The 19,418-nt window shown below is 30.5% G+C and overlaps 1 long non-coding RNA gene across 1 annotated transcript; it reads right to left on the bottom strand.

The window, feature by feature from the left end:
• Nucleotides 1-18,369: 18,369 nt before the first annotated feature.
• LOC139904936 (uncharacterized) lies at nt 18,370-19,416 on the bottom strand. The gene is made up of 2 exons (XR_011779268.1): nt 19,040-19,416; nt 18,370-18,948 (listed from the first exon to the last, which is right to left on the bottom strand). It is a non-coding gene; the product is annotated as an uncharacterized lncRNA (long non-coding RNA).
• Nucleotides 19,417-19,418: the final 2 nt, after the last annotated feature.

Here is a 19,418-nt window from a genome sequence, read left to right on the forward strand (position 1 = left end):
AACATGTCTTTTTTCACATGAAATTGAGCTCAGCCCTATCCACAGCCGATTGACGATGGAACATTTCGAGTCATGTTTACAATTGAAAGTGACAAACTATGAACCTCAAATAAGAAATCTCAGTCAATAAAAACAAGGACCGGGATCACACTCACTGGAAGGGAAGATTAATTGTGGAATATAGCCTCAACTATAACCGTTAAGATGTTGTTTGTTCATATAAAATACTGTGGATGTTTTTTATTGTATACATGCCTAGGCCTACAATAATATCGATGAAAAATAAAATTCCAAAGCAGAACATGTTCCTATGGTTTGTATGTGTTTTTTTACCATTATTGTTGATAGCGGCATTGATTAAAAATGTTAAAGTTGGCAATCTATTTCTCAAAGACTGCCTACCCCTGCTATATAGTGTTAGTGGTCAGCAATATTATCCACTATCAAGAAGGAATCCAAAAATAACTTAAATGGAAAAAAGGCAGATTGTAAAACCTACACCTAAATCAAATTCAGTTATGTATCTTCATCTGTTTTAAAGTTGTGGTCGATTTAAATTTTTAACATTTTATCTTATCTTGACTTTGACCTGAACCTCTCAAAATTAATTGACCTCTTACTGTGCCCATAATTAATCTTTGTACCATATATGATTAAAATTAAATGTTAACTTTTCCCGTAATTCTGATAAATAGCAAACAAACAGAGGCAAAAATATAACCTTGTTTCAACTTCGTTGCTGATGCAATAAATAATTACATCCGCCAATTAATTAACTAAATAATTAATTCATGAAGCAATTATTTCAAGACTGTTTTAATCCAACTACCTCATTCATTTCATTGTCTACTCTACTAATAGAAAATAGAAAAAATTGCCGTAGTTCTAGGTTTAAAAAAAAGTAAATGGAATGCATGTTCCAAGTATTTCTCAACTTATCTCAGTCTGTGAACAATTTATTTTCTCACACTTTTGAAAATAAGATATTAAAAGTTAGAATATCATTTAGATAGCTTTTATTAATTATTGATAGTTGAACTTCGACATAAATTACTTGATTTTGTGGCTGTACGGGTTCTGACAACAAAATAAATATTGGTATTTCAATACTTTTCACCTAAAAATATAAAACCAAAATGTTGTCAAGGGACAACATTTTTCGTGCACTTAAAGTGGCGTATATATCATTGTCGTTTAAGGTGGAGTCTAAAGACGGTTTCAATAAAGTACTTACGCACAATTTAGCAGGCTGATCTTCTTCCTTTTTTATCATTATTATCCTTATATAGTAACTTTAAAAATTTCAAAAAAATATATATAAAGTGAACTACAATAATAATAATAAAAAAGGGAGAAATTATGCGTGTAAAATGAATGAGTAAGCACTTCTTAAATTTGAAAACTATTCCTTATAAAATACCATTTCAAAAATTTATTATTTTTAGAAGGACAATTTTGTTTGGGGTGAGGGGCCTCAGAAATTTTATGGATTACGTCATCTGTGGGTAATGTTGTGTTTGTCCTTAAAACAAGTGTTGTGCCAGTCCTTATTTATTTGGTCCAGTCCAATCTTAGAGCCGACACTATTAGTTCTTGGGACCGGTGCTTCAGACTCCCAGTGCTAAAGCTCCATAATATAAGAAGAAATAAAGTCCATTGACATCATCAAGGACCGAACTTTATCCATTTTTTGGACTAATATGCAGAACTGAACTGGAACAGACCGAAAGTCCTCAGTCCTAAATAAGTCCTGACACAATACTACAGTGTGCGGCAACGAATCATGCATTAGGATTCAAACTTGTTTAGAGATCATACCCTTTTTCCCCCTTATTTCAAACTGTATTAGGTTACATGAGCTAATTCTATAATCCAATTAGAACAATTTTCTTTTTTTTAAACAACATTCGTAGCGATCGAGGTTCAAAGAAACATGATATCAGACTTGCTCGACGCCCATGTCAAGGTGGAAAAAATTGTCCGGATTGGTGGCTGCTCGGAGAGGCTCGTCTTCAAGGTGAAGAAGCTGAAAAAGAATGGCCTGAGCCTTGCACGGAGTAGTCTCAACAAAATTCGGTCTCCAGCCTTTTTGGACTCGGTGAAGGAGAAGAAAGACAGAAGTCCGATGAAGAGAATGAGAAAGATGGCTAATTTTGTCCACACCAGGATCAAGGTCATGCTGGCGGCCAAAGGAGGTCATTTTGACAAATGATATAGCCAATTGAAATCCCAATAAGCCTGTAAAATTTGAATTATCTGCCTCTTTTATTTTCAAAAATCTAGGCGAAATTGTAGACAATAATCAATTATTACAAAATTTGCTGCCGCATACTGTACTTTAGACTGTCGGTCCTTTAAATTTTCCCTGTCGATGGTTTATTATGCCAAATGAGATATATATTAAGAGCATTGCACATATCTTGTAAAAAATATTCATTTTTTCATTGTATTGCATCATAATACGAACATATAATATTTTAACCTAGTTATATAATTTATTTTATTATAGAAAGGTACGCGAACATCCCCCATGATGTCACAAAGGATTGGTTTTATCTGCTAAAAGGACAAAAAAGTGGACTGAACCGGATGGGATAAAACTGGACTGCGATCAATGCTATCAGTGAGCCATTTTTTTAATGCCGCAGTGGATATGCCAGTATCTGTTCGAATATAAATTATGTATTGTACCGTTTTACATGCGTCAGTGCCGTCGTAACACTATTGTACCGGTAAACTGAACAACAGTAGTATGGAATGTAACCTCAGTCCTCCGATGATTAACTTCTGCGTTACACATAAATACTAATCATCACTTCGGATGTATAAAATCTTAAATTTTGTATCGCTATATTTAATAATGTATGGAATTTCTGCGTTATATCCAAGGATCAAAACATACACAGAAAACGATAGAGCCTCAAAATCATTATTTTATGTGAAATATATAGATACTTTAGTTGACATTAATAATAATTAATGTATTGTTAAATAACATCAAGACTCCACATAGAAATAAATTACTATATACCTATTGTAGGTATATTTACATAGTCTTTCTTTGATGCCTCCAAAGATGCCGTCTCATAAGTTGATGTATATGATGGGTGTAGTCAGAATTTAAATTAGTAAAAATAAAGGATGGCATGTTTTTGCTTGAAATCTTATTCCGTTATAAAGTGAATGTTATCTATAATGAGATATTTTTCCAAGCCTACCTAGTTATTGAAATTCCTAACAACATTTTGATACAAACACTCGTAAATAATCAACACTTTTATCTTATTTACATAGCCTATTCAACAGAGCAAAAACAAATAGATCCCTTTTGAGGAAATAATCTGTTCTACTCCTTATTTATGAAGACTGATATGTATAATTAATAATTATATAACATATATTAATTATGTTAATATTCAGAGTGGATTTTTACGGGCAAACACAAATGTATCTCCAAAAATATAGTGCATTTTAGCTACAGTCAAAGAATTCATTATAAGTCGAAGGCAACGCCATATTGTTGCCATGCCTAAATATTAAAAAAGTTGACAAATTTTCAAAAGAATTGTAAGGAAACGTCATCTCAGAGTGGCTTAAAAGTGAATAAACAAAACTGTTATAAAGGACTATTGGATTCGTATTTATTTTTTGATCGTTTATTTCTCATCCATGATGGCATATTTCCAGATTGATTACATCACGTGAACCTATTAGTTATATATATGATATTTATAACCACCAATGAACAATGTTTTTATTTCTGTTTGTTTGTTTGTTTCTTAAGTCACTTGGATTATTCCAAAATTATTTATCCATTTTGACCAAACTTGGTACACAGGTTATATATGATCATTGTAGGAGGTCATTTAATTTTAAGAAGTCAAGGTAAGACAACCCATAAAAATGGGATAATCGAATATAACTTTGAAACAAATTGATATACACCACTCTAATTTATTTTAGGGAGAGGTTTTGTGCTCTACCTAGAGTCCAGTTATAGCTAACCCTGCCATCCGAATTGACTACTTATCACAGCGTTTTTTTGACTATGTAATTTTTTCTTGGCTATCGATTTTCGGTCACTCTTGTACTGTATTAGTGTTTGTAACAACGTTGATGGTTTGAATTCGAATTACCTAGACTGTGAATAGTTCCTAACTAATTATTATTAAAGAATAGTCTCTCAGTTAAAAAGAATAATTATCAACTAATTGTTTTCTTTCTTATTTTTGAAGGGAAAGTTTTCGTAACATAATTAAGATATGATCGTAAATATATATTCTAATTGATCTCCAATATTTCTCAATTTTACCATCATTATTTTTGTATTTTAGGCAATTAAGTAGATGGGAAAAACTCAATAACACTGCAAAAAATGTTTAATGCCGTATATCTCGAACTCATTTGACGACCCACATCATGAAAATTATAAAATCCTTACATATGTAAATGAATTTGCCCTAAGTATACAATTTATTGAATTAATTAATAAATTAAGGGATTCCGTTTTTTCTTTTCCATTAATTTATTTTTGTTCTTGCTTTTAAAAGACGTTACATGCCCATTGATTTTAAAGAGGCAAGCCGCCTTTTAAAGGCCTTATTTGCACTTATAATTAAATGTGAGTAGGTAGAAATTTACTCATTACTCCTTGTTATTACATTTAATGAGTTTTTCTTTAGTGAAAGGATGCAAAAAATGGACAAAGATTTAAAGTAAAATAAACTTCATCATGTCGATGTAATCGTCATTGATCTTTCAACTCTAATGAATACTTTGGAAGCACCGCAAACTACACTTAAAGTTTGCAAAAAATTACATTTTATTTAATTTAAGAAAAATAATATCATAAACCCCATTTGAAAGAACTTATTTGATCATGTAAATATTTATATATGGAATGAATATTTAAAACCCTAATAAAGGCTATTAGGTGTTTCATCTCATCCTACAAATATGAATATATCCCTCTGAATTGACTGAAATATGAGTTTGTATTTATTTATGAAGTAAAAAATTATCTGGGAATTTCTCATTTTCTCGATATTTATTCACGATTGTTTTGTGATAACATATTGCAGATATAAAAGGCTCAAAATCAATTAGTAAAAGAACATATTTCCTACTGATTAACATTTTTTCATTTATTATGGTTAGTAGTTCAAAAACTTAACAAGAACTACTTCAAGTTTAACCAATCAATACGTGAATACACTAAAAAACTTGGCAACTGACAAGAAGATACATTTTCATATTAGTGGGGTATCACCATGTTAAACGTCAATCACAGAGTAATATTTACTGTATCTATCAACCTTTCCAGCAAAAACAGAAAAAAAATGGGTCCGAAATTAGTTGGTAGTAAGACAATAATTGGACTATTCTTCATTTAATAACTTAAGGATATTTTTAATTTAACACGATGCACATAACAACTTTGGTTGTATCTTTCAATCTTTCCTCCTTAAAAACCCCTGATATTATAAACACTGAATTACTTTGCTTACGCAAAAATATATCATGTATTTTGTGGTCATCGTTCAATTTTTTGGCTTCATTTCTCCTAATCAGTGTACTGCATGTTGATTGGTAGAATAAAATGAGCTCTTTTTAAGCTGTGAACAATTCCCAACAATTAAATATTGAATATTTTCCATAGTTAGGAAGAATCGGCTATCTACCAACTACCTTTGGGCCTCCTCTCCCCTGTTTCTTTTCGTATGAGAGGTTGTGTGATAAAATAATGGTAAATATGTGTAAAGTGTATTCCCCCCCCAAAAAAAATAAACTAAAATAGTTTATCTATTAATAACAACATGCTCACAACCTAAAAATACGTATTTTGAATTGGTTTGAGATGGTAATTTCTCCTGGCATCTCAAAACACCCAAAAAGGGCCTGTCCAACTATTGGACTGATCTTCCATCAATACCAGAGATATTATTTAAGAACTATAATCTAGAAGATCTTTTTGAGTTCAACAAATCAAAATACAGTGCACTTATATAGATTAAGTAAAAATCGATAGTTCAAAGAAACACAGGGGTTTCTTGATGTTTTGAAGATATTTATTCTTTATTTATGAGTAAAGATATGTTCACTGAATAATAAGATATAAATTGTCAAGGATCATAACCCTCTATGACACAGTGAAGTTCCCATGACATCTTTCATCCTTGCTTTCCAAGAGATAAAGAAAAAAGTATCGAAGTCAGCCTATTACATCATTCTCTCCCAACTGTTGGGCACGTTTTTATCTTAGTAATATTAAAATGTACACTGTATGTTATTGTCAGTCATCAATTTATCTGCTTCTTTTCTCAAAATCAGTGTTCTAAATGTTGATTGGTTGTATTTCAATTAGCTTTTATTAAGATGTGTACAATTCCAAACATTTGTTTTTAAAAAATACTAGTTAGGAAAAATTGTTTAACTGCCAACTGATTTTTATACCTTTTTCAGTTAAAAATAAAAGTTGACTGGACTCGAGGGATCCCCTAACAAGGTATGGAACCATAGAGATAAAAAATGTGGAGTGATGATGTGAAGAAGTTGAAACCTTCGTTGTTGACAAAAATATACAAATTGTAGTTGTAATAAATAGTTATGTTGACAGAATAGAGGGCGATTTAAATATTTTTATGTTCCTTACTGTATTTTGCATTTGATTATATTCTTATTTTATGGAACTTTTCAGTTTATATAGAAGTATTGGATATAGACTGAAAACAACTGAGAAAACAATATTAATAGAAAATATTTTATTGAATAATATTAGGCTTATCTTTAATGTAATATAAAATATTTATATTGTATTTTTTTAATTTTGATATATTTTTATTAATGTTTTTCTAATTATTACTTTGTCGAACATGGTCCTTCTTTGATGATACAAAACTTATTATGAATAATAGTGATGTGATGATTAATTGGAATCGGGTTATACCATTAAAAAAATACAAATATTAACTATACACACCTTAATATTTATGTTTAAATAACTTTTTAAAAACATATTTTCATTTAAAATTTAATTCAAGGAGTGAAAGGTTAACTATTTATTACTTTTCTAAGTTATGACAAAAAAATATTAAATATGTCTGGCAGGATATTAAAAAAAAACCAAGTGAATTTGTTACTTGAGACTAATAATTTTATAATTATTGCAATAAAATAATTTATGATAAAAAATGCACGCAACTACGAAGAAACAAATTGAACACAAAATAAACGTGTACAAAAGGGTTCTAAACGCATGGGGTTGGTGCAGATATTGTTATTTTAGGGGAATAAGTTTTGTAAAGAGATCTAGGAAAGCTTACCTTTGCAAAATGTAAATTATGTAATTAAAACTTTATACTCACAACTAAACAATATTTTTTTGGAGTTCAACAAAACAACACTCATAGCATTAATGAAGAGCTAGAACAAATTGATACTTTACAAAAGTACAGACAATTGAAGTTGTTAATGTTTTTGTAGATATCATTGTACTTTTGTTTACAGCCATAGATGTCATTCCTTTGGATTGATCTCAAGATCATGGGATATTGAGGATATGTTTGGGATAATTTATATCAAAATGTCAAAATTTTGGGATTTTAAACATGCAACAATAATTTTGTTTTATTATATTAATTGTATCTCCAAACTTTGTTTATGTAAAGCACAAAGTTAGTCGTTTTCAAGTAGTGATCGCGTTGTCTGATTTTAACTGCGACTAAACAATATATTAGAAAGAACGGTAGAACATGTTCGAACTAATAGCCTCCTATACCCTTAATAACGAAACTTGAACAGGAAAATGTTCAGCAATGATACCAAGATAAGCTTAAAACACATAAAGAAATGATTATATACACTCATGAACAGATTAGAGGTGCTAATACGTATAATTGATTCACGGTGAGGGTCAAATTGTATTAATATTATCTTAACTTTTTTTTTTTTGGAATTTCAGTGTTGATACTTCGAATTTTTAGAGGGAAATCTAGTGATAGTATAAAATTCTAAATGATATCCCTGCTCACAGTCCTTTGAACTCTCTTAACTCTTATCGTAACATAACTTTAAAATGTACTTACACATATATGTATTAGAAAAAAGGCATTAATTAATTTATATACCGATGATTACTCCTTTTGATAGTAATTTGACCTTACAACATGGAAATATTCAAAACATATTAAAAGTCTTATTTTACAACATTTATTATTTTAATTACAGGCCAATATTAATTACTTATAGGTATTACTACTCTATTATTAATATTACTCTCCTCTCTGATTATAATTAATTGCTTCAACATTACTCCTTTGTAGATTTTAATGAAATATTTTCAGATCTTTCAAACTCATTAAAGTTTTATGTATGTAAGGGACTAATGGTCATTTAATGATAATTATAGGCTAAAGTATGTATATTGTAAGTAGTAATAATTTTAATTACACCAAATGTGGCTTTAATGTAGCTTTTATTTTGAGGAGGAGTGCTTTGTGTGATTTTTTTTTTTTGAGGAATAATCATTTGCAAAATCCTTTGGTTCGAGGCTAAAAGATTTTATGAGCAAATAATCTCCGTTTAAATATCTTTATGATTTAATCGTTTTTTGATTACTTTGAATATCTATTTATATTGAAGTTTCAAATTACATTGATTATAACACTTAATCTCTAGAACCGAGTTGAGCAACTATTTCATTGCAAGATCGCATTCAGGGAAACTAATTTTTTTTGTAAAAAGCCAAAATGAAATAAATTTAAGTAAAACAATCAATATTTTTTAAATGTAGGCACTTCACCTTAATCATATTTTTAATGATTCATGGAATGTTTTAAACGGCTGTAGTTTGTCATCCCAGTTCCAGAGACAATAAGTTGTAATCACCAAAGTATTTATTAACCTTTCATCCAAAATAGAAAGATTAAGACATAAAATGCTACAACGCAGTGTTGGGTTAGGATCTGTAAATCCTAGACCGTCTGAGACAGTTATAATTTTTTTGAGGCCCAACTAATCCAGTCCAAGTTTGGTCTGAAACGATCTGGTAGCAAAATTTGGACTAAACAAATTCAACCTTGATCAGTTTCCTCGCTAAAACAAAATATACAGTGTATTTGATAGTCAGCTGTCGATGTTTTCAACTTATTTTCTCATAAGTAGTATTCTAAACGTTGATTGGTTTAATTTGAATTAGTTATGTTTAAGCTGTGAACAGTTCATAACAATGATTGAATAATAATTCCATAGTTAGGAAGAATTGGCTACCTACCAACGGGTTTGGCCTAGAAAAAAATCCCTTAAGACCGAAGGGAATACTAAATCCAGTCTTTGATCGATTCTCAACAATAGAGCCAGTCCGTGTCCTCACTGTCTACAACTGTTTGACTAGCGTATATTTAGCACTTAAAATACTTATGAGTCTATTTGACAAATTTTAAGTCTAACTGTATCATTTTTGACTAATTGATTACTTTAGTAAGTTCAGTAAATAATGCATAACGTATACGTATCATGATAGATACATAAATTTTCGGACCTTCAGTTTAAACCATTTGGCTATTTTTAACATAAAACTTCATAGATGGAATCGTAAATATATATGATTCATGAGCAAAACGTGCATTTCTTTCAAATGACCTTCCAGTGTTCAAAAAAAAAAGCTTAAAATCATGTGTTTTTCGAAGAAGAAAAAATAGCCAATCTAATCTTAGAGGTGTTATATGAATAAAATTCATCTTTTTTTATAAACATGAGCAAGAACATACCGTCAGTGAGTTTATATTTCAAAAAGTTGTCCATTTCTAACCAACAACTCTAAAAATATCGATTCAATAGAAATCAAAAATCCTCGATTTTGATGAATTTAAAAAAATATATTTTTTTTAATAGAAAAATTCTGACCCCGCCTTATCCGAATGGGCGTTACTGGGTTAAAAATCCCCGACCCCTCAAATTTTGATGTCTTTTTATTTTTAATTTGCCTTCTTTTTGAAAAATTAAAGGTTATTTGTTCTAAATTAGTCTCCTTCCTAAAATTTAAAAAGTTTATTTTTATCACTTTATAAAAAAATTGCAATACATTTGGCATTTATAAAAAGACAAAAACATCTTATGGCAATTTTCAAAAATAAAACGACCCCTTCCAAAACACAAAAACAGGTTGGCTCCCCTGATGCCGTCACCATTGTATAAATTTCCCCCTATCCCGTACTTGAAAATACATTGCAGTAACACTTAACTTTTCTTGATTCAAAGTGAAAATTTTGGTGAACTAAATTAATATAAACGTATTTTCTATAGATAATGTGATTTATAAATTACTGAAGTATATCTACATTTTATGCAATATGGATTTAACAGAACCAGACCATATTACATAGGTTGTATATAATTAATAGGTTGGAAAAAAGTAACTTCGTTTTTTTCGCTTTATTTCAATGCTTTATAAGAAATGTTACAATCATCCAATTTAAGCCAAGTATGTCCCATCAGCTTTTCACAGTAGAAGGAAGAATTGAGCGAGGAAAAAATCGCTCGAACCACTGTTGTGCAACATGAACCGAATGAGTATTGGCCCCGAATACATTGCAAATTTATTCCGCCACTTTCAGGTCGTTTTTTCCTTTCAGGTAGTAAAAATGTAAAATATGCCAAATTTCTTCATTTGAGACCTCCATACTCGTCGCAAAATAATTCACAGCTAAACCTTTCCAGCGCAATACTGTCCAAAAGCGTTTGTAATATACACTCAAGCCTTACAAACGCCTTATCGTATGATCTGATGTGACCAATAATGGACAAGATATATTTAGTTTTAAAAAAGGCAGTTTATTCATATTTTAAATGAAGGATTAATTATTAATTTTGCTTTAAATGAGTTTATTTAGCTCTGAAACAAAAAATAATCAAAATGTAATTTATCTCCGAACAAACCCCTTACAAAAATAATTTGTATATAAAATTTTACACCATTTTCCTCTGGATTGGATAGCATTGGGATGTATTCATAATATATTAAGTACAATAATAAATTGGGAAATACTTTATTTCTTAAGATTATTTATATGATGAGCCACTATAAAATTTAATTAATTGTTTAAGACTCATTTTGTCATTTCAATTAATTTATCCAGTTTTAAATATCATATGACATAGTCAATTGTCCAAACCTTGATAAAACCGAACTTTGGTATTTCAATACCAGCTGATTTTTTTGTATCTCTTTAAATTAATTTTTATTGACATTTAATTGTAAACATATTTTATTTTAAAGCTGTGAATGATAAATTGATCAACTAATTAGTTATTGTCGATTCTGCAATTATCTTAAAAATGTTGGTTTTTCTAAAGTCAATCGAGTTTAATTACTTGATTTGTACAAACCGCACAATTTAAAGTTCTTCCATACTACTGGATGTAACGGTCTTCATTTTAGCCATAATTATCAGTGGAGTTATTATTAAATTATTTAGCAAGTTTCAAATTATGAGTATGAACTGAAAAAATTGTTTTTTGTATAATAGAAATTGAAGCAATTAACTGACTATCATAAATCGTACTAATAAAAACTGAGTGGCTAATTTGCAATTAGTTTAATTTTATAAAAAAATATATCAAGCCCTTTTTACCAATATTAAGTTTCGACAGCAAACGCACGTTCTTCACTAATATAACCCATAGTAGCGATCGACTCTATTTCCAAGAAAATGTTATAATCCTGTCTCAAGAATGAAACCTCGTGCAAACAGCTACTACTTATACAGACTGATTGCTACACATTATAAAAAAGGAAGCTAGTAGTCGCACCCTGTATAATATTGAATTGCACCTTATGGATTGAGTGTTAATTTGTAGGTAACAGACCGACTACAACAGTCCCTCTCTCCAAATTAGTCTACTATTGTAATCAACGATATCATCCCACTCAGAAACTCCCATATACTGATAAATCATAGAAGAAACATTCAATTACCAACTTTTGACATCTCTTGTTAGTAGTTATATGAGAGACAAGATTAAAAAGAAAAAAAAAAGACATATTATGTACATGGTAGGATTTATCATTTCCCGGGAAATAACAGGATCTCGTTAGTAAATAATAAATACTGTCCAAATTTATTTGATTTACTTTTTTTTTTAATGACATCGTACATTTTAAGCTAGTCTTCATTATCACTAATAGTGCACAGCTTGGGCTTTTTAGAGCTCTTTGAGTTCCTATTTTTGGATTTATATGCGATCCGACAAGCAAAAACAAAAAAAATATTACAAAGTAAGTGATAAAAAAAGTAATTTTTGGTGGAATTGTATTCAGTACTGAGTTGTAAAATACGACTCTAGGAAGATTGCCAAGGAAAAATTGTCATCTCCTTAAATTAACATCTATCTACAGATGGGACTGGCCCATCTGTAGATCCATGGATAGTTCCCATCCGCAGAAAATCCGTTGAGCATCGATATCAGCCATCGAAACTGCCATTGTAAAAAAGTATTGATGAATTAGCAGGGGACCTTTATCGTTCTTGGTTGTCGTTTTTAACGTGTCTAGAGGTTCCACAGTTATTTTACACAAATCCAATGTACCTGGGGTGCAATTAGGAACATTTAGAAGTTTATTTTATTGGAGCTTATCTACCGATGGAATAACTATCCCCGTATTTTATTAAATAATTAAATGCAGGATTTACTGGGAAAATAAATATTTATGATAATTTTTCGTAAGGGTGAAACCCAGAGAAATCCCGGGAAAAGGGGATCTCAAAAGTGAAACCCTAGAGTACATACATAGTAGAGTGATATCAAGTTCTACCTCAGAAAAGGGCGTACACCTTCATATCTACATAATATGAATACTCGTATACATGAACAAACAAACAAACATTAAGCAAGTATAAAGAGATGAACAATAGCTGAATGAGATAACTTACTGCGTTTCATCACGAATTGGCTTCTTCTCCTTATATTTTATTATTATTCTATAATTATTGATGGAAGGAAGACGGCACACCCTCATCATTGCTTTGGCTCATTTATGAGTGCGCATGCATATATATAAGTGTACGTACAAAAGTGTTTATACTCAATACCATGCCATGTTTATTTACAAAAGCCATAGATTCAGGAATCAAATGGATTTCCGTATAATTCAAGTAAATTTAACGTTTAACAAATACATAAAATATATTAATGTACTTCCTATGTAAATATTCATATGTCATCTTAGGAGGAGGATAATGCACTATTGATTATTCAACGGATGATTGATGTATTAATACGGTCATCTTAGACTATTTTTTTTTTTTTTAAATCCCCATGTCGATTTCGATTCTTTAATATTTTAAATAAAGTTAAAAAATACTATTTTGCTATAAATTTCTAAGAATTACAATTGATAAAATAAGTCGCCTTCCTTTATTTAATGTCAATAATATTTATAGTGATGTGCTGAGACTTGACTTTTGCTGCATGAGTATTTTTGAGTTTCTGAAAAAAACTCAAAAATACTCGAGGAATTACGAGTTTTACTTGTTTGAATACTCGTTCCTCACAGCACTTTTGTTTGGTAAAAAACTTGTCAGACAAAAATATTCCATATTTTTTTTATAGAATTATTGAAACTTGTAATTGGAAAATGGTTTTCGATATTTCTTTTCTAAGATTAACTTAAAAATTAATTTAACTTTTTTGAATCATGGTTATAAGCGTAATTCAACAGTTAATATAATCTACCCAACAATATTTTACTATAGTCTGGATATAACTTATACCAATATGTTTTTAGGGGTACTAAAGCTTAGTAATATGAATGCATGTGATAATATGTAGAAAAATAAAAAGTTTTTAGACGGATAGCATTTATTTTTTTTCATATTCATCCTTAAAGAGGGAAAATTGATTTAAAAAAATATATATCAAATAGGAATGCATATTACAATTTTAATCAGTAAATTCACTTAAAGTTGTAACTAATATTTAAACAAAAAAAGATAATGATAATTACTAATATAGTACTTTAGTACTGAAATGCTGCAATTGCTAGAGGAATAGGATTATGTATAAGCTTAAATCTCAAAGGATATGCCAAATGAATTACTAGCTAGCAGATTGAAAATCAAATTTGATTATTCAGATTTATGTTTAATAGGATCTCATGCATGTGGAAATATTCATAACATGCCCATTCCACACTGGACTTTCACCTCTGTCAATAATCATTCATCTATATTAATACAGAGAAGTTTATCGTCTGTCACGTCGTTAATTGTATTTATCACGCAACCTTTGCACCATAAAGAAACAGGAAAAAGGCCCGAAATAATCTGGTAGATAGCCAAATAACTCAATCATACCAACTGTTATTTATCTCTTATATAATCCCAGACTGTCACCGTCATATTATTTATTCACCATTTTTAAAAGGAATTGTATACTATTAAAATCTACATAGTATTTTATTCGATCCTCTATTAAAATATTTTATTAAAGGAGTAGTTATTATACTATTTCTATCAAGAAATAGTGAAAATTTCTTCATAGAAATAATATAAATGGCCAATATATATACTTTATAAGCAACAAGGGATTTACAAGAAATTGTATTCCTGTTCTTTTGGAAACGGAATATAAATATAGAATAACTTATCACTTTTGATTTTTAAAAATAATAAATTTTGAAATAGCCATGACGTATCGAGCGAGAAGAAGGAATCGATAACTGACCTCAAAATACACAAGTTAACTTTTGCGTTAGCGAGGTAACGCCGTGATGTCGATTGGTCTGAGGAAGACTTTTGAGTATGTGCTTAATTAAGGGCATAATTCCAAGCAATGTCGATTACTCCCACTTGTCTAAAAAAATCAAACAAAGATTACTTTTCAAACGAACTGGAATTAAGAGTACCCATTGCACAAAAAAATGGGATAAATAATTTTTAAAAAGGATATACAGGACTTGGGTTGAGGATCATCCAATAATTATATTTACAATTAATTATATAAAACCTTTTAAAAATTTAAAGACCCATTATTTTAGTCATGTACATTCGTAGTAATATTTACTGGGTTTCATCACCCATGTACCTTCTTCCATCATATCCGTTTTCCTCCCTTCTATATTCAATATTTTAGTGGTCTTTTATCATTTAACAAATATACTGCACGTTCATATTAATTCCTCGTTTACAATAATTCCTCTCCATTCAGTGACTCCCATTTACTTGGTTACCCCCTTGGAGTTTTGGCGAACAGAATCGTACAACTCTTTAATTACATTAGGGTAAACACCACAATTGATGTATTAATAATGTCATCTTAGACTATTTTAATAAAATATAAGTATCCTGTGGTACATTATACAGTTCAAATGCTCACAGGTAAATTACTCATAAATACATAATAACCATGCATTTTTAATGGATCAAAATGAAATTATAGTATTAATTACTAGGTATGCGCCTATGAAATGAGAATTTCGGCTATTGGTCCCTAGGTGTCGCCAGTTAAGACATTATAAGCCGGTCCAAAAATCTAAATGGTTATTTCGACATGTGTTAACAATATTGAATTCATTGTTTGAGTAGTTTCATTCAACAACGCACTTTTTTCGCTCGTACAAATGTCTAATTTTGTGCCTACAAACTATGATGTGCGAACATCATTGATTTTCTGTTACCAATTGAAGAAAAACGCTTCTCAAGCCCATCAAATGTGACATATTCCAAAGTGGTGATTTTGATGTGAGAAATGAAAAGTCTCGAAGCTAGGACCAGTTTGGTGTCATATGGTATGACCTTCTACAACCCGATCAAACCATTAATGGGGATCGCTACCAACAACAATTGGCCGATTTGGAACATGATATATGCCAAAAACGTCCAAAATATGAAGCAAGGCAACACAAGGTAATTTTCCTTGATGACAACGCATATCTCTATAGCCACCCATCCGCTTGCTGAATCGTACAACTGGGAACCTCTTGCTCATGTGGCTCGCTCACCAGACCTGGCAACTTCTGATAATCACTTGTTTACATCGATGGGCCACGCACTCAATGATTTACGCTTCGATTCTCTCGTTGAAACCAAAAAATAGATCAATGGCTGGTTTTTAGCCAAAGACGACCAATTTTTTTTTGGAAATGCATCCATAAATTACCTGAAAGATGGGGGATGGGGAATGTGGCTAGCGAAGGCGCATACTTTGAAAATTAAATTTATAACCATTTTTTCACAATAAATTTTTCAATTATTTTTTTTAAGTCTTATTTCATAGGCGCATACCTAGAAGTAGTTGGTAATTTGAATGACTTAACACTTTAATTAAATCATGTATTTAATACGAAAAAATTACTTCTACTACACATTGCTTATACAAGTTGCAACTTGTACACAATTCGATCATATACACAAAATTGCAAAATTATTATTTTTTTTAAATAAAATCATAATTTGCTACTTTGTGCTTACGCCATATACTTATTATAGCAGGGATCCTCAACCCCAGGGTAACGAGGAACATTTTAATTTTAATTAATTTATTTATTATGAGTCAAAAAAAAATTATTTTTAAAAGGGATTTTTGTGGCAGAATAACTAAAGAACCTAAGTAGGGTAGGGTCTAATGGGTGCATTTCTGCGTTTGCATCGTGTCCCATGTTAGCAATATATGTTTTCGCTATAAATTTCAGCTAGGAATTAATATTTAATTAAAAACCATCAATAAAATTTAAATTAAAGAAAAAAAGTCAAGTACACTATTTGACCTCATATCTGGGGTCAAATGGGTGTTTCAGACTTTTTCGTGCATAATAAAAAAAATATGATAACTTCAAAAAGGAAAATAACGTATTTCCATTTAAAGACTCTTAACTAAAATTTATGTTCGAAATCTTGAAATCTCAGAACATCATTTCAATGGTTGCTGGAGAGTGTCTGAAATGCAAATGGAGAATCTGGAAAGAGGATTTCAAGAGAGGAATGATTCGTCATGACTACTCCGAGACGCCACCCACATTTTAAAATTAAGGTCATCACTTCCAAAGTCCTTATAACACTATAAAAAGTATATGCTTCGATCCAAGGTGTATATTGATAATAATAATACTATGATTTCGATAACTTCTCTCATTTTAAGTTTTTCACGTCATGAGGTCTCAGTATCTTTTATGATCAGTGTTACCATATAACCGATTCAGTTAACCTTAAAAACCGCGGCTGCTAAGGACTTTATCACTTTTTTGAATTAATACATATTACAGTACTCATATAAACGGATACGTTTATAATACTGTCGCAATATTGATAAAAAGTATCCCAGCTAGCTTTATGCTATCACCACACACATTTTAATACAAAAGTGAATTATATTTAAGCACACCATTTTGTGGCGATGTCAAATTTAAAAAATAAGAACAATGTCAATTTGAAATATGAGGAATTTTCCATTTTTTATTTTACATCGATTAAAAAGTGATATTACTTAATTTAAAGAAACAAGTAAATCAAGAATGTTTTTGTAGTAAGCGAAAAAAGGAGATCGCAAACAGTTTTTGAAACACACCACATTTATTATTGACATATCCATATACTACTTTCAAATTACTTATATTATTTCCGTTTGACCTCGCGTTAGAAAAAGTGCTTTTTAGGGTAGCCTAATTTAGATATGGAAAGATCCTTCTAAATTATGATTGAGTGTATAGAATTAATCTATATAATTAGAAAGTTCTACCTATTTTTTTTTCTTTCAGTTCCAGAAACTTTAATTTGGTGGATTTTTTCCATTAATATTTTTAAGGCATATACTGCTCTCAAAAGATACAATCAATAGTATAAATTTGGTGAAACTTATAGATAGTGACGAAAAACCTGTGTACAATGGACATTTAAAAAAAAAAAATCAATATGGTAACCTTGACAAATTGAAGAATGTTTTAGAGGAGAGAAAGAATAATGCTCATGACGTTTCATTAGATCAGCTACGATCAGCTGTGACAAGGGGGAAAGAAGGAAAGGATATAAACAAGGACATTTTCTAGAATTACTTCGATGTCGATCCCCAATTTTACTCTGAGTCAAACAAGGACTTACAATTACATATATATCTCAACCAATCCTCAGGGATATGCTCCATCTTATTTGAAAACACACTACGGGATTTTATAGAAAATTTTATACTATTTGAAACTAAAATACAAAATATTGACCTTTCCCCCTCCCCCCAGTTCCCGACATAACCGAATGAATGCGGTTGTGCCTATTTAATAAAATTATATATGGGCGAAATCATGGGTGGATTTGTAAATAAGAATATATTGAAGATAAAATGAATGCTGTTCCAAAAATAAAATAAAAATCATGATGAAATCCATTTGATTTTAAAAGGTTTTATTAAAATTTTCACCTATAATATAAATTTGACATTCAATCAATAAAATCCCCGTTAGCTAAAACTACACGTTATCAACGTCTTTGGAAACATCCCACTGCCTTCTTGAGTACCCACTGTGTAAAGTACGGAATGCCCTGCTTATCCCAGCTCTCAGTGATCTTGAGGTGCTGTGGGGGCCCTTCTATGGAAACCCATTTAACATTGACCAAGACGAAATAGTCTAAAGGGTTCAATTCTAGGGATTTAGGAGGCAAAGAACTCTATGGATATACACCAAATTCTCGGAATCAAAAAAATTGTGTTAATTTTTGCTGGTGCGGCATGGTGCCTCGTCTTTCTGCCACATCCAAGGGTTGGTCTTTCATGAGGATCCAGGGGATTACTTCAGTGCACAGAATACTGATGTAGAAGGATGAAATGAGGCCCGATAAAATTGTCAACGGTTAAAGGAACTATAATTGTTTATTTATTGTAAAAGACCATATATTAGTAGGTTTGCTTATATTCGAAGGCCATTTATCCCATACCTGCTACCATTTACATCGTCTATGAAAATACCTAAATGAAATTTGAAACAAAAAATACTTTTATATCTCATTATCATATTATATATGTAATTAAATCTGGGTTTAATCATTACCTCACTAACCTAAAAATTTATGCTGGTATCTGTTGTCATCTGTCCATGTTTCGGCTCCTTCTACTCTCGAATCAGTATTTTGAGCGTTGATTGGTTGAATTCATATTAGCTCTTGTTAAGCTGTGAATAGTTTTCAACAATAATTATTGAATAATAGTTCCATAGGAGGGAGGGGGGTGGGGTGAATGTCTTTCAGATCAATCCATGTCAAGTTGCACAGATTTAAAATACCTTGTGAAATAAGTAAAGGGTTAATCTTATCTAGTGGTACACATTTTGATATTTTCAACCAGAATGACATTGGAGCAAAATCATGGAGGAGGACAAGACATCTTACCTCTAAACAGAGCCATGTGAGACGGTTGAAAAGACCAAGGAAGATTCTAAA

The sequence above is a fragment of the Lepeophtheirus salmonis genome, chromosome 3 (assembly GCF_016086655.4).
Source record: "Lepeophtheirus salmonis chromosome 3, UVic_Lsal_1.4, whole genome shotgun sequence".
NCBI lineage: Eukaryota > Metazoa > Arthropoda > Copepoda > Siphonostomatoida > Caligidae > Lepeophtheirus > Lepeophtheirus salmonis.